The following is a 17106-nucleotide window of genomic DNA, read 5'->3' as shown; positions in this document are numbered from 1 at the left end:
TAAGAGCATGCCCCCAGCTATTACATGATATAATTGAAATTTTGTGTTGCAGTATTGATAAACTAACTTTCTTAAGGAGTAATTTTTTTTTAATTCTTGAAAGTTGATACAGTTGAGTTCTGTCACATTTATAAAAGAAATTAAAAACGGTGAAAATTATTATTCAAAGCTAACGTGGTCTCTGTAGGGTTGCTGTTGTTGTTAACATTATACGTAAATGGGAGTACTGAAAAAAGGTTTTTATGATCTTTGCAAGTATGAATTGTAGAGTTCTTGATTTTATTTATTTTACCTAAATAATAGGAAATTTTGTAAAATTTGGCATAAAGCATTGGAGCATAATTGCAGGTATTTAAATTATTTGCATAGCACAGATTTTTTCAACGATTTTTTATTTAAGGAATGGAGGGATAAAAATATAGGCTGTTGTGGTTTGTATTCTATACACTGTACCTTGATTAAAAGTAGAATTGCAGTTTTAGTAAGTTGTAAAATTCACATTGTAGCACCGTGGATTTGTGTAATTAAACTACCAACAGATAAAAACCTCAAGCTCTTAAAATAATAATAATAATAAAACCGTCAAGATCTTAAATACAAAATTTCTGCAGTTAATAATTTCCGACTATAAAACTGAATAATTTTCAAATTTGCTAGAGCTGAAACGGAATGTTGATAATAATCTTTACTAATAATAAAGCTGAAAGTCTCTATGTCAGGATCTCTGTGACGCGCATAGCGCCTAGACCGTTCTGCCGATTTTCATGAAATTTGGAACAAATTTAGTTTGTAGCATAGGGGTGTGCATCTCAAAGCGATTTTTTGAAAATTCGATTTTGTTCTTTTTATATTCCAATTTTAAGAACATTTCACCGAGCAAATTATCACAACGTGGACGAATAAATTATGAAATAATCATAACGTGGAACCGTAACATGGGCAAGCAAATGAATATAGCAAATTGGCGAGAAATTCATCATCCATTATTTGTAAATATACAGGCGAATCAAATGATCATTTAATTTTCTACTACGGGCAAAGCCGTGCGGGTACCACACTAGTACATACATAAAACAAAATATTTTCTCTCTTTTCTTTTTTGTTTTGTTTTTACGAAAATGTGTTCTAAAGGCCAAGCTATAAACAAAGTGTGAAGTCCCCTAAGTACGAACTCCAACAGAAATAGTTCTAGTAATAATAATAAAGCAGTTCCGTGCTTCACGAATCAAGTCTTCATTCTCTTATAAATAAGTAAAATAAACGTGGAATTCTTAATACATAGTTACAAAAAGTATAGTATACGTAGCTTTATAGCTGCTAGAAAATGGGCAAACTTTCAGAAAAAAAAAAAAACTTTTTGAATAGTGAACAAAATTTTAAGGCGAAAATTTATTTGCAGACAAATAAAACGCCGCGAAGCTAAAAAGTTTCGTTTTCTTAAAAACATAAAATAACATCTTGTTACCGGCAAGCAAGCGATGCAAAGTGAGGAAAGTTTATTTTTTGATTTGAATTAAAATCCTAGAATTGGAAAATGGCAAAACAGAACTGGATTCCCCCCCCCCCCTACCCGCAGAAATCTTCTGAAAAATGAGCATGAAACGCACTGCAAATAATCGCGTTAAATGAAATTTCCACCGCCCTATTGATGGGGAAAAGCTAGACTATTTCCGCAAACATGCAATGTATATATGCACTCATACCGTTTCATTTATTTCTTTATGAAATCTTCGTAGCGGCATCTCGCTCTGAACTGGAAAAAGCAAAAATCATCTCCAATTTAATCTTTCGAATTGAATCAAACAATGCATTCGCAGAACAATCCCCCATCTCCGTTATTTCCACATTTAAGAAAACGGAGAGAGAGGAGAAAAAAAATCTCCACACAAACAATTTTCACAACACGTCTATTACTAAACTCATCAATCTCTACTTAACCAAGCAGAGTTTGGACTTGCTCCATTTTCGCGCGCCGAGTAGCCCTTAAAAGGAAAACACTCGGGAAGGGGGGCGTCAAGGGACGAGTGCAACGTTTAAAGGTATTAAGTCTTTTGTTCCTTCTGAAGAAGAACCAAGGTACATAGGCGCACTCTACCTACAGAATAGCATCTCTTTACCCCATTGCGATTTAATTGAAAGGGCCGCTTTTGTGCCGGACCAATGCGAAATTAATGGGAAACGAAAACTCGGTCGACGGACGGACAAACGAGGAAGAACAGAGGGCGGAGGGGGGGGGGGGTTGCCATTCTTAATGGCATTTGGGAGAGCGATTTGGATATTAGGAAAGATTTTAAAAGCGATTCTTAGGAAATGGCTGATATACGCTCGGAACAGCCGGATGCGAAAACTAAGAGCTTAATGGGTCACTTGAAGCTGGCATGATGATTTAAAGACATGCATTAGGATTATGTTTGTATCGGCCGCTCGGACATTGCAGTTCGCATTTATAAAATAACTCTTAATCGGGGGATAAACATTGCCCGGAGCATTAAATAAAACGTGTTGCGGGGGGGGGGGGTAATGGCGAAGGTTATTAATAAGCTATTACGATGCTAGCAGTCGTAATCAGCTCTGATTGCATTTGCGCTAATTCGGCTAGTTCTGTGGAGAATGACCGTCTTTTAGTTTGAATGACTCAAAATCCTGTAAAGCGACAGAAAAGGATTCACTGGAAAATCAGATCGAAGCAACTAACACAGTATTTCTCAAGCTTTTCTAGCAACCCTTGAAAAACTGAAATTATTTATCATCACTATTTTCAAAATCAACATTGTTCGAAGCAATATTGTTGAAGCGGAACTTCCCAGCTTCTTCTTATTCACATATGTCATAAATCAACTTAATTTTTGGAGAGAATTGAATTGACTATATTCTCACAACAAACAACAATTTTATTTGTTCTATATAATGATACATACAGAATGGGCAGTCAATTTGCCCTTCCCCCCGAATAGTAGTCAAAATATATGCATAAAATGATATCCCTCTATTCGGTCAGGAATTTTGCCAGTCATGCCTTGATGACTGTCTATAGCCATATGATCTCAGGCGTTCTCTCACATCTGCGCAGTAGGCAATCGCGGAAAACCCCATTACGCAATTATGGAGATCCCAACTATACATTATGGGATCCTTTCAAGCGTTACATAATATAACCGCGTGGAACATATAATTTCTTACATAATACGACAAATGCAGCATTTCACAAAATTGTTCAGCTATCACCTTTCTCGAAAATCTGAATTTCTTGAACTTTTCTATGCTATCACTATTTTGAAATTAAATTTCGAGCAGCAGAGTATCGAGCGTTCGCTACTCGATAACCCGACCGATTCCAAAAAACTCGACCACATTCTGACAGGGCGAAAAAACCCAGCGCGAAAAACTTGTTGAGAGTTTATCTCTGATAACCCGACAGTTGAGTCTTCGGGATTCTACTGCATAAACAAGTAGAACGAAGCAAGATGACGAACAAAACATTGCTGCAACTTTTCCAGTCAACACGAAATTAAGGAAAAAAAAGGGGGGGGGGGGGAGAATTTTTCTACCGTCACTTCGCCTTCATCTTTTTTGAACTTAAACTTACCTTAAATAAATATAACGGAACATTTCAAATTTTTGCCCTTAAGAAACTAAATTAATGAAAAGTTTCCTGCTTTGTCTCGTTCCAATTTAAAGAACAAAAAATTTGCTATAAAGATATAGACCAGATCGAAGCAATATACTGCAGTGCTAAGCACAAAAGTCGTATCTGCACTTTTTATTAAAATTGAGTCACCAGGTGGTTCTTTGTCAAATATTTCACCTAAATACAATGTTTTATGGTCAATTGTGAATGGAAAAGTTTTTTTAATAAATTATAAAAAAAATGTTTAATCAAATACATGGAGACACACAAAATTTCTCGTTTTGAACTCACTTGTAGATACGACTTTTGGACTTAGCACGGCAGTATAACTAACAACACACTTCTCAAATTAACTTGACAAACTATTTCATCTGGGCTATAAACTTCATTAACCTTTCCGTATCAAATTCAGTTCTGTTAAAGTCATTTCATTTAGAAATTTGTAACACTACTTTACAAATTACGAGAACCTACAAATATTTATTTGCGTGTAATGAATTTTTTTTTCACATACTAGCACTGGTTTTGTTCTGCATTTAAATCGAAACTATTTTAAAATCAAGGCCTGATTACTTAATAGACTAGGCCGTGGTCTTTTCACTCCAGAGTCCCCCGTACCTACCACTATTTGTGGCTTAACCAGTTGGATGGGACCCTGAAGACAGCTCTGATTTTTTGAAACAAACTAGAAACCGAGCAATCCCTGGTCCAGCACCCCCAGAGGTATCGTTTCACTTGGAGGACCACGAACATATTTAACGTCCCCCAGTCACCATTAATGAAGACGGTGGATCTGATCCGGCGGGGACTCTCCGGTCACAAGTCCGACGCCTTACCGATCAGGCCACCACGGTCCTTTTTAGTAGGGAGTGGTCTGAGGCTTCTACTTCTCAGGAGTCCCCAAATGGAAAAAATTGTTTAAGCCAATGTCTAAAATTGCAAGGTTTGACTGCAAGGAGCCCACAAAAAGTAAAAGATCCAGGGCTTTTGGATATCTTAATCGAGCTCTGTTTAGAAATACGTTGCTTATTTTCAGCTTTTTTACAACATAAAATCTGAAAAAACTTTATTTTCTTAAGATTCTAAAGAAACATTTCACATTATCAATACATTACCCTTACAAAATAATCATCCCTATATAAAATAATGTTTCAGTAACTCAAAAACTACATTGTTCCTTTCATTTTCTCATCTTTCTCGCATTACAATTTAGAAAGTCTAAATAATTTTGGGCACTAAGCAATGGAATGCTCACAACCCTCGGAAATACCTGAAATACCATTAAACAGAGGAACAGAGAGCTTTGGTCCGTCGAATTCTCCTAACGTATATTAGTATTGTCCCGAAGGCTGCATTAGTGCATCTTTCCCCTTTTCCGCAAGTTTGACTTCCCTTGGTGACGTCACACGAAAGGGGAGGAATGCAGTAATCAGCCAAAAGGGGTCAATAATCGGTGGCAAAGGGTGAGGTCCAATGGCCAGTGTTAGGGGTGGAAGGGGTCGACATTAAGTAGATGGACAGCAGCATGTTAGGACTGAAGACACTACAGATGCAGTTGGAACTTCTATGCCCAAAAGGGAATATGCTCACAGGGAATTTATCTTTGGTACCGGGATTAAATCCATTTTCAGCATAAACTTTCTTTCTTTTTTTTTTGGAGAATTTTGCTGAAGTTTAAATACTGTTTTTGTCCCTATATACAAACAATTTAAAACTACTCGAGACCAAGATGCAAAACATGGCATACAGTTGTGTTCTTATAATTTACTCAGTGCGCACTGTGTAGCTTTTTTTTTTTTTCGGGGGGGGGGGGGGGCAGGGAGGGGGAAACAAGCTCAAGGTGGGTTAAGTAACATCCGAACTCCGAGGTGAAAATTTAGGACATTTAAAAGAGTCTCATCGCTTGGATGAACAGTCTGTGCGTAAAATAAGCAAAATAATACTAACAATAATTCCTCGCTAAAAAGACGAATGGGCGTATCTCACTTTTAAGCATTTTTCAGAAAACCGATTTAAAGATTTCCAGTTGACTGTATCGCTTGGGAATCGCCACCAGTGTGAGGGACTAACTTTTTTACTATTTATTGTAGAGATACGCCCATTGGTCACATTATAAAATCGACTTCGGACATTTCTGTAGTGGTCATAACTCTTTTTTTTTTTTTTTTTTGAGATACGCCCATTCGTCTTTTTAGCGACGAATTATAATAAGCTTATCATTGTTGCAATTAATTTCCTAAAATATCCACTGGCTTTTTAAAAGCAACAAACGAAATGGTAAAAGCTGATGATTTTTTAAAAGTATGTTAATCAGTGAGAGCCATTTTTTAAAAAATGATTACAATAATTTGAAAGGTCTTGCATAACAACAGATGGAAGTGCAGTTAAACAAATAGGGTGGGAATGATTTCTCAATGATCCTTTAGTTTATGCCTAGTCAAAAAATAATTGAAATATACCATCGCAACGAAAATTTCCTTTTGGATGACTAACTTGTATCCTTTAATAGTTTCATCAAGAGACAAAAAACGGAAGCAAACATTAATGACCTTCTCCCCTTCCCATTGGGGAAGGGGGGAGGGGCAGAGATTTTAAACAAAATTCAGTTTTCTATCCTTGAACACAGGTCGAGCCTACAGCATTCCATTACGTAAGCAAATTGCCATTACAAGTCCCAGAATAAAACAGTAAAATTAAAAACGTGGTACGGTGCGCACCTCCAGTGCAAAAATAAAAATAATAAGATCTTTTTCGGTCGCAGTTTTAAACAAGACAGAGCTCGAAAGCAAAGAAAGGGAGAGAGAGAAATAATGGAAAAAAAAAAACACTTCCTCACTGGTGGAAAACTTCACCCGGTGACATAATTAGAATGAAAGTGGGATAGTAGGAGTATGTGTAGGAATCTATATAGTCAACGATTTTTCTCAATAAGTGAGAAAACAATTGTTCCAGACTACAGTTTTAAAGAACGAACTTTTAATGAAAATTGTATGTTAATGATTTTTTCAACAAATACAAATTAAGTTATCCTTGTAGGTCACTTTTCATTGAAATTGTATGTCGACAATTCTCCTCAACTAATAGTCAATAGAAATGTTCAAAGATAATGTAGTCAGTCATAACTATTCAACGAAAAATTACATAATAAATATCCTTCGTACTTTCCAGAATGAGAGTGACAAAATAACGAAACAAGTGTATGCAAGAGCGCCCCGATGGAAGGTCAGGGCAGGTCACTGTGACCTCCCAAAAATGTCCTTATTGGGCAAATTACCTGACAATTCGGCAAAATTATCATTATTCGGGAAAAGGAGAATTTGGAGTTCCATTCGAACAATTGAGAATTTCCGTTCTCCCAAAAATTTAAGTTCGGGGCGCCCCTGCAACAGCTAATTGGAGCCTGTGAACAATACGCCCAAGGAAAAGATAGGTCAAAGATTCATTCTTGCCACTCAGAATCAGAAATTTCTTTGAAATTAGTGAGGTGAAAATTTCAGAGAAATCATCTGTTCCAACTGACAATGGTAAAAGTATTAACACGTTTTCTGAAGAAAAAATACTTCTGGTAAAATAACTGCTCAACCCAGTGTTAAAAAGTTAATAGATCGTACGCTGTCAACCTGCGTACATTTATTAACTGCTCCACAATATTGCATTTCAGTTCACTCATGGAACGGGTAATAGCTGCTCCCTATTATTGTGCACCGGGGATGGCCGAGATATATGACTAGTCAATTATTGCTTTTCAAACTATTGCGTACAGGTTAACCTAGCAGATACGCTGGGTTTATAAGAACTTTAGATAAATAAGTTTTACAAAAAAAAAATATTATCTTCAAGCGTTAAGTACATTCCATTTTTGACATAGAAGCTCCCCAAACAATACAACAACACACATACATTACGCGTATTGTGCGGAATAAACACTCTCGAGATCACTGCCTACCAATTACATGATTAAGAGCATTGTTAAGAAATAGTGTTTGTAAATTCTGTTTATATTACACAAACAGTGTTTGTAAACCCTGTTTATAGTAAACATGACCCATCCATAGTCACGAAATTATTGAACAAAACTGTAAACCTATTGTCTGCAATTCCAACGCCAACTATTGGTGCCAGCGCACTGATAGCTGGGAGCAACCATAAAGGGCGTCAAGCAAGGGATCAATCGATATATTATGAGAAGCACATAAACAGGAATTTCCATATTGTTGGACTTCATTTTAAAGCGAAATAACTAGAATTCGAAACTTGATTCTTCTCCCCGAGCAACTTTCTAAAATATTTAAGTTTTCTTAGTTTGAGCTATCTACTCCTACTCCACTTTGAAAGGCTAATTGAAGTTTTTTAAAAAATTCATTTGAACTCCAATTTTTTTTTCTGGGTAAATGACAGGGCGAGATTTTGAATTATCTTTCTAACAATTCGTTCGGCAAACCACTCTGGAAAATTCTCTCGCTTTAACTTCAACAATTTATCAAGCAAACCTTTCTTTAACAAGCAATGATACAAACCATTTTTCCCTTACACAGAACCGTTATTTTAAACGTCAGCATCCAACCTCCACTTATGGACACATACCACAATATGAACTTCGCTTTTAAAAAAATAACAGAATAATAGTAATAATAATAAACATTAGTTCATAAAATGGCCAAATGCGCGTCTCCGTTTTTGACACATTACAATGGAAAGCTAACTTTTAACACATCATAACATAAACTTCTGTCAGTAATTTCATAAGTTTTATCTTCATGATCGCTATTACCAGGATCAAATTAAAAAGTAAACCCACAAAAAAACTTTTCAGTAGTTCACCACGGATGCAGAGAAATGAAAAGTTTTCTGAGGGGTGTAATTCTAAAAGCTCCGAACTTCCATTTTTTCCTGCTGTCTACAGAGAGTTACAATTGTACAAGATAAACCGGGTAGACCATGTTTAGGATTTATTCTTATTATTTTTTTTTACAATCAATTAATTGCTTTTTTTTAACTGGGCGCCTAAGAATATAAATTTAGTGATAGTTATGAGACTTCTTTTTTCATTTAAAGCAAAAGAATTTTTTGAAACATAAATAAAAAGTTTGAAAGAATTTTTTGAAATATACACAAAAAGTTTGAAAGACTACGCTTAAGTCGTTGCGCGAAGAGCTTCTAAAGTTGCGAGACTAATTTGATTCGTTCGCTAATGAGAGGTGGCGACACCACGAATCAAACTAAATCCGCACGTGACAACGTACCCCTCCACCAAAGACCTAAACCATGCCACTGTGCCTCCCAGACTCCTTCCATTTTTCTATCCATTTCCAGGCTTTGGAAAAGAATCGGTTATATACGCTCGCCACCCCTTGCCTCAACCCCGCCAAAACCCCATCTCGTTGGTGTGTGTTCCCAGCGTAAAATGTCATTACAAGGACCTGTCTTCATTTGCATGGGAATGAGAAATTAATGAAGTGTATGATGGAATTTTCGCAAACAACAGGGGAAGGACGAAAGCCATTAGCCATCTTGTGCAATTTGAGTTCACAGTAGTGTAAAATCTAAATGGCTCAAACCCCTCGCGTTTCTGCTTTTCGTTCTGTTTCTTGCTGGGAAATCTTTTCCTGCGCTTCGAATATAATCTTCGCGATATTACTGCACAGAATATGCGAATGTCTCCGAAGCAAGTTATTCCTTTTGTTTGGAGCACGTCCTTGACAAAAATGATCTACTGTTAGTTATTTCAATTTGTAGCACAAGCTGCCGGATTTCAACCGCTACTATTGCAATCGATTACATTTTTAAATAATCGATGACAGTTATTCTTAAGATGAATCTATGAGTTATTATGTGAATGTCTGCGAAGCAAGTTATTCCATTTGTTGGAGCACGTACTTGACAAAAGGATCTAATTCTTGATCTACTGTTTGTTATTTCAATTTGTAGCACAAGCTGCCGGATTTAGAGGCATTTCAACCGCTACGATTACAATCGATTACATTTTTAAATAATCGATGAGTTTTTTTTTTGATATCTTCGTACTGTAAGGATGTCTTCTTAGCAGGGGCGGCATTTCAACATTTCGTTTGGGGGGTCGAGTTTCTTGAACATGAATTTCCTCAGAACGGTATAAAATACATATTGTTTAACAAGAACTGATAATTAAATGGTTTTAATGTTAAGAATAATTAGGTTTGTAAAGAACAATTAAAATTTTTTCGACCGAAGCTTTAAATTTATTTTGTTATAAGTTATCTCACAAAATATCTCGGTACTAGTTTTTATTTTTTAGTAAAGTTTTAATCTGCTATTTTTGGAGTCAGGAAGAACAGAAAATTTTGTAACTATAGTTAATCAATATCCAATGACTTAATTTATTGCCAGTATAGCTAAAAAAAAAAAGGTCTTGCTTTGCCTCATTGCGCTTCGAAGGCAATTCTCTAACCTCCTGAGACACAAAAGTCAAAATTGGTTGACGTTCAGTTCTCCTACAACTTTCTGGTTGTGTGCGTAGTTTTTTACACCGATGAAGAGGCTCCATTATTGTAGCCTTGAAATAGCTATATGCTGTATTTTCGAGTAAATTTGTGCTTTATTTACATCGGTTTTTCAATTTAATCACGGAAGTCATCTTTCAAATAACTGACTTGATTGAAACAGTCAAAAAAACAATGGAAGCAAGAAAGTTATGTCAAAAAAGCACATTTCCTTTAGATTCCTCTCTTTAAAATAATCAAGAAAGCTATTTAAATAGGCTAGTATTTATTTTGTGTCATTAAAAAATATAATCACAATTCACAAAAGAATTCATCTTCCCTCATTCTATTACTTATAAGTGTAATATTTTCTTTTTCGCTTTCCATAACCGACCTACATAATATTGAAGTTAAGACCAATAATAAATATATTTCATTAAATCCTGTCTCAATTTCTTGAGAAATGAATTGATCAGTTTATTCAAAATATTGATTTAATATTTTGACTAAAACTTCATCTGGTTTTTGTCCCCTTTTCCACATTGGCATACATTAAAAACTGTTACGAAAAGTTCTGTCACAAAGTTCCACACCTGGTTCAAGTATGCATTAATGCGAAAATTACTAAGAGTTCCAATTGTCAATCCAAGAATTAAGATTATCGAATTAAAATTTTTATGATAGAGTAGCATTTATTGAAAAAACGCTCCGCAGTATAAATAAAGTCAACAAAAAATTCAGACAAAGGCATACATATTAAAATGACATCAAATTTTTTATCAATGAAAAGGTCGCTTTCCAGTAATTCTTCCAGGGGGCGTTTATAACTCTTGAAGACCATCTTGTGTCACTCAGAGATTGCAAGTAAAGAGCCTCAAGATACATTTGTTGATGTGAAAGTATTTTTTGATGTGAGATGTTTTTCAAAAATAGCATATCTTTACAAAATGTTCCCATGAAAGCATATGATACACCGAATTGCTAAAATGTGTTTCTAGTACATGGCGTCAATGAACACTTACTAGCTGAACATTAAGTTATAATATGAGCATAAAAATTTATGTAAAATGACATGGAATTTAAGCGTAAAAATTGCACACTCTACACTGTACGGGTATCTCATACAAAATGCTCCATCATAACATAGATTACTCAATTTTGAAATATTTAACCCATATGAAGGGATTACTTCTTTAGTTAAGGCAAACACTTATCCTCCATCAGTTTTTTCTGTTCTGAAAATTCAGGCAAATGATTTTCTAAGTTATCTAAATTGAATTTTACCATTTTATATTATTCTTAGCGAAAAATTTGGGGGTGCAACCGCCCTCTCCCGCACCCCCTATTTGCCGCCCCTGCTTCTTAGCGATATTACATCACAGAAGATGCGAATATCTCCGAAGCAAGTATTTCCTTTTGTTTGGAGCACGTCCCAGACGAAAATGATCTACTGTTTGTTATTTCAATTTGTAGCACAAGGTGCCGGATTTAGAGGAACTTCAACCGCTACTATTACATTTCTAAATAATCGATGACAGTTATTCTTTTTTTTTTCTTCGTACTGTAAGGATGACTTTAACTATATTCAAGGGCGTAGCCAGGATTCCCATCAGGGAGGGGCAAGATTAGACGCAATAAGACCAGGGGCGGCATTTCAGCATTTCATTTGGGGGGTCGAGTTTCTTAAATATATATTACCACAATGCGGTACCAAACACACACTAGCTAACAGGAAGTGGTTATAAAATCGGTTTAATATGAATAAAAACTAGTGTTTAGAAACAATTGAAATTTTGATTCATTTTCTAATAATTTATCATACAAAACATCTCGATACTAAAGTCTTTATGCCTTTTGCAAAAGTTTTCATGCATGATTTTTGGAATTCGGAAGAGCAGGGAATCGTGTTACTAATCTATCAGTGCCCAGTGTCGTGCTGTTTTACCAGTACAGCTAAATATAAAAGTCCCCCCCCCCCCATTATGCTTCGAAAATAATTCTCTAACCTTCTGAGACATAAAGATATCTTTCTCTACTACCTGAGCTGATTGGAATAGTTAAAAATAATTGAAGTAACAAAATTATGTATGAAAACACTTTTTATATCTTGCTCTTCATCACCCAGAAAACTTCAAAAATTGTGAGGGGCTTAATTTTTCATCTTTGAATAATCTAGTCTCGTCTGCGCTCTCAGCTTCAATGCGATGTCATCTGCCTCCAGCTCTGTCATTCACTATTCCAGACTGATGAGTCCATTACAAGAACGAAATCGCAGTCTCTGGATGTGATAACTAGTCTGTCGGTACATTGCTTGTAATTTTTCTTGCCTCATGCCAAAAATGTATTTTTATTATTTTGGCTAAAAATTTGCATTTTTTTTTTTCAATTTTACATGCTTAAATTTTAATTTTAATAATTTTTTTTATTAAAGTTTTACATGCTAATTATTTATCATGCTAAAAATTTAAATGTTTTTTAGAAACATTTTATTTTTTGTTTTCAAAATCCAATCCAGATAATATAGAGCCAACCATACAGAAAAATATTCATCATAAACTCTTGTGTTAATTTCTTTCGAAACTGAATCTATAACTTCACATAAAGTATTAAAATAAGTAGTAATAGTAAATGAGTAATAAATAATAGTAAATCAGTGTTAGACTTCACATCATCATGTGGATTTTTGTCACTTTTTTTTTTTTTTTTTTGCGCTTTTTTAAAATAGGCTCGGAGGAAGAATTTTTTTGGAAAGTTTTACGATTGATTGAAAAAAAAAAATATATAAAATTTATTTTCAGTTTCAATTGTAGATTGAACTATGGTAGTATGGTGCATCAGTTGTACATTGAACTGTGGCTTGAATAGTCCGAAAATTAAGGGTAGCGCATTGAAAATGTTTTCATAGAGTAAAGCATTTTTCAAAAACTTTCCTCAGTACAAACAAATTGAATAAAAAAAAAATCAAACGAAGTCATACATGCTTAAAGAGCATGAGATTTTTCACCATTGAAAGAATCGTTTTGCAATAATTCTTCCAGTTCGTCAAATAACTGCTTTGAAGTTATAGAAAAAAAATTTTTGTGGTTCCTGTGTCACTCCGAGATTGCATAATTATAGAGCCCCATAAAAGGTATTTGTTGATATGTTTTTTTTTATTATTCAATAATCATATGTATTTTTAAGAAGTTTCTATGAAAGCATATAATGCATTGAGCAGCTGAAACGTGTTTCTAGCAGAAGAAAGCGATGAACACTCATTAAATTAATATACACTTAAAAATGAGAGGAAATTGAATGTAAAATATCAAGGAATTTTCTTGTGAAAATCATGCAGTCACACCACTTTGTACGAGCCTCTCATATTGGACATATTATCGTTACACTGGGCACATAAGTATGAAATATGTAGCCTGTATGAAGAAATGTCTTTTTTAGTTAAAATTAACCACGTTTCTCTATCAGTTTTGTATATTCTGAAAAGGCGGAAAATACTGCATGAATTTCTAAGTCATCTTCCAAATAACCAAAAAGACTTTTTCTAGTCTGGGATTGTGTCGAGTTTCATCAAATAGTTACTGAGAACCAGTGAGATTTTTTGTAATGAACATTGATTTCCGACGTACATAAATTGAATTCACCCACTTTCTATCATTCTGCTCAAAAAATTTGGGGGTGCGACCGCCCCCTCTTGACCCCCCTATTTGCCGCCCCTGAATAAGACCCCCCTCCACTCCAGTGTCAGACCCCAAAAATGGCTTGAAATTAAAGCCTCCCCCCTCCCCGAAAAACATTTTGTGCTATTTATGGTCAGATGCGAGAAAAAACCCAACAATGACTCTTTTCAAAAAAGTTTGAAATTGAAGTCCCAAAAATGTGGCATTAGGAATGAGCATTTGAGCATGGGGATAAAAGGATCTCTTCTAGTAAGGGGCAGTTGCCCCCTCCCCCCTCTTCTCTGGCTACGCCAATGACTATAGTCATAGTCTATTCCATTTCTTGCATGGAAGACAAGAGCATCGCAATTAAATACTTTGGGTGCCTCTGAAGTCGCAATCTTACTATTAATGATTTTTTTGAACTGGAAAAGTAAGCCTAAAAATTATGACCTACACCAGAGTCGAGGAATCATAATTGCTCCGATTTTACTATCACTATAAGTTCAAGAAGAACTTGATCGTTCAACTATGCGTAAAGTAATTTCAATAAAATGTGTTGGGCAATTATCGCAAAAATTATGAACACAACTTAATCTTATCACTCTAGTAAACGTTACATATGGTGAAAAGAAACTTCCAATTTACCGCCGCTATATTATAAAACCGGGAGCAACCCCCCCCCCCCCCTCTCTTTCTCAAAAAAAAACCTCGTTGTGTCGGGTTTTTATTGTCCTGATTTGGCGCAAGGGATGATTGAAAAAAAAAATTTTTTTTTCACTACTATTTTGAATTCATCTATAGTTTAATCCAAAACGTTTTACACAGCATAACTTCACAAATGCAACAAGGTAAAGAAATTTTAACAAGTATTCTTAGTGTACAAAACGTATCTTTTCACACTTCACAAAACGCTGATGGAAATAGAGCTTTTAATTAACATTTTCCCAAGATTTCAGCGAAAGCTATACTAACTAACAAGCTTAAAGCAAAATATTTTTACGCGAAGTCTAAAATCTTCATATCTTTCCAACGGACCAAGAACTGAGAAAGAAAGAAAAAAAAAAAAGTTGTATAGATGCGGAAAACACAGGAAATGCACACATAAACGACTACAAAGCTTTCGAGTTTATTACTTTGTCGAAACAGGAGAGTGGGATACTGTGAAAATAGGCAATGGCAATTTAAACGAGGATTTCGTCGCCCGAAGTTTTACTGGCACTTCAGACTCAAGTGCCGCCATATAGCAAAGGTTATTAATTTTTCTTACGCTTCAGGAGAAGATGGCGGGGAAAAACATTTACAGGTATAATAAAACGGATATGCTGTGCAGTTCGGTGGTGCGGGGTATTAGGTTGGATAAAAGAATGAAGTCATGGCGGGTAAGCGAAAGACGTAAGTAGACTTTAGACTTCAAGAGTGGTTTATTCGATATGTGCATGTGGACTAGACACTGACTTTTTGCCGGGAGAAAAACTCGTTTTATTCATTTCCTGTCAGTTAACAACGGCTCTAGGAATAGTGGTATGTAGTGAAAAATTAAAATTATAACAAAAAAAAAAGTTTTCTGGCTTAGCTAAGAATTAGTTGAAATCTAGATGTGAATGTCATTTCAATTAAATAAATATTTCCCCGTCATCCTCTAATCGTCTGCGAGACAGCAAGATTCAAAATAAGAACTACTCAACTCAAAAAGGTAGCACGACGTTCTATGTGAACGACTTAACGGCCAGTTTTTATTTTATGGGGGTATTCTAGTCTAGAAGCTTAATTTTAAGGTGATTTTACCGACGTAATGAAAAAAAAAAAAAAACAGCAGGTAATTTTACTATCCATTTTTATCAGTTTTTTTAATTAATACTTTAAAAGTATAAAAATGCATAATAGTTAAAAAAAAATTTAAAATTGTAGTTGGAGGAGGCTGGCTAAGTGGGAACTCTAAAAAAAGAGGGGGTCTCCTGATTGACGTGATTCCAATCCTCCAGGTGATCTGAAACATAAAGTCAAGGTTAATTCTCACTAAACAAGGATGTAGAATTGCCTGGACGTAGCCGATTTGAAAAAAATAATTTTTCCCCACAAAATGGTGTCTTTTTGAAAAAAAAAAAGTTTTTTTTTTTTGCTCCTTTTTTGAACTTTGGTATTTTTAAAAAAATAATAAAAATCAAAAATGTCAAAAACCCCTACGTGGGGATAATTTTGATAGTACTAAGAAAGTCTGTACCAAATTTCAAGTAAATCGGTGTATTAGAACTTGAGATATCTTGTCAAGAAACTAGTTTCGAGAAAAAGGCTTTTATAGTTTGCAATCTCATTTCAGCAAAAAAGTTTATTCCAACAAAATTAACTGTAACTCCTTTGAGGTTCTAAAAACGCAATCATAGGCCATCTTTGTAAACGTTAGGTAAAGATTTGGATTCAAAGCCTTTCCCCTGATATTTTTTCCGAATTAAAGTTCCAAAAACGAAATTTTTTGACGAATTTCAATGATGTGGGGGAAGAGCGGATTGGCAGTATTCCAAAGGATATTTTTCAAAATTTTATGTCAAAAAAAAAAAAAAAAAAAAAAAAAAAAAAAAAAAAAAAAAACCAGAATAGTAGGTTATCTCTTATGACAAGGGGAAATGTTCCGAGACCCTTCCGCAAATTTTTTTTTTTTTTAAATTCAGGCAATAAAAACGATTTTTTACGACCTTTAATTATGCGAAGGAAGACAGTAAGCACTGCACTGAATTTTTTTTTTTTTTCGAAATTAAAATTATAAAAATCCATTTCTTGGCTATTTTTGATAAAGTTAGGAGACGAGATGGGGTTCGGGGCTCTTCCCACAATATTTTTAAAATTAAGTTCTAAAAACGCAATTACAGGCCATCTTTCAGGATAAGAGTTGGAATTCAGAGAAGCTCTCACAGAAATTATTCGAAATTGAAGTTCCAAAATCGAAAACTGACACGACTTTCAATGACGTTAGAGAGAAGTGAATTCAGCCGAGGCCTTCGAGATAGGAAGGCCATCCAACTAGCAAATGACGTCATCGTTTGTCGATCCACAATGATATTGGGAAGGGAGCACTTCGATTAATATTTTGGTTAAATAAAACTATTTGGTTTATTTATTATTGTCTTCTGTTATTCAAGTAGCATTACAAGTTCTACTTTTTCATTTGAAAACATAAAAAGGAACCGATAATCATACATTAAAAAATACACTGAGCTTAATTCATAGTCTTACAAAGTATTCAAATAACTAAACACGATTTTATTTTACAATCATGTTAAAACAAAGTGATAAATAAACACAGTTTTATTTTTCATTAGAAATTGTTTTTTAACTAATCGCATTTTAAGTACTCGTATATTGTATTGAA

Source organism: Uloborus diversus, chromosome 6 (assembly GCF_026930045.1).
Source record: "Uloborus diversus isolate 005 chromosome 6, Udiv.v.3.1, whole genome shotgun sequence".
Classification (NCBI taxonomy): Eukaryota; Metazoa; Arthropoda; class Arachnida; order Araneae; family Uloboridae; genus Uloborus; species Uloborus diversus.
The sequence above is the reverse complement of the archived record's forward strand: the minus strand, read 5'-3'. Positions refer to the sequence as shown.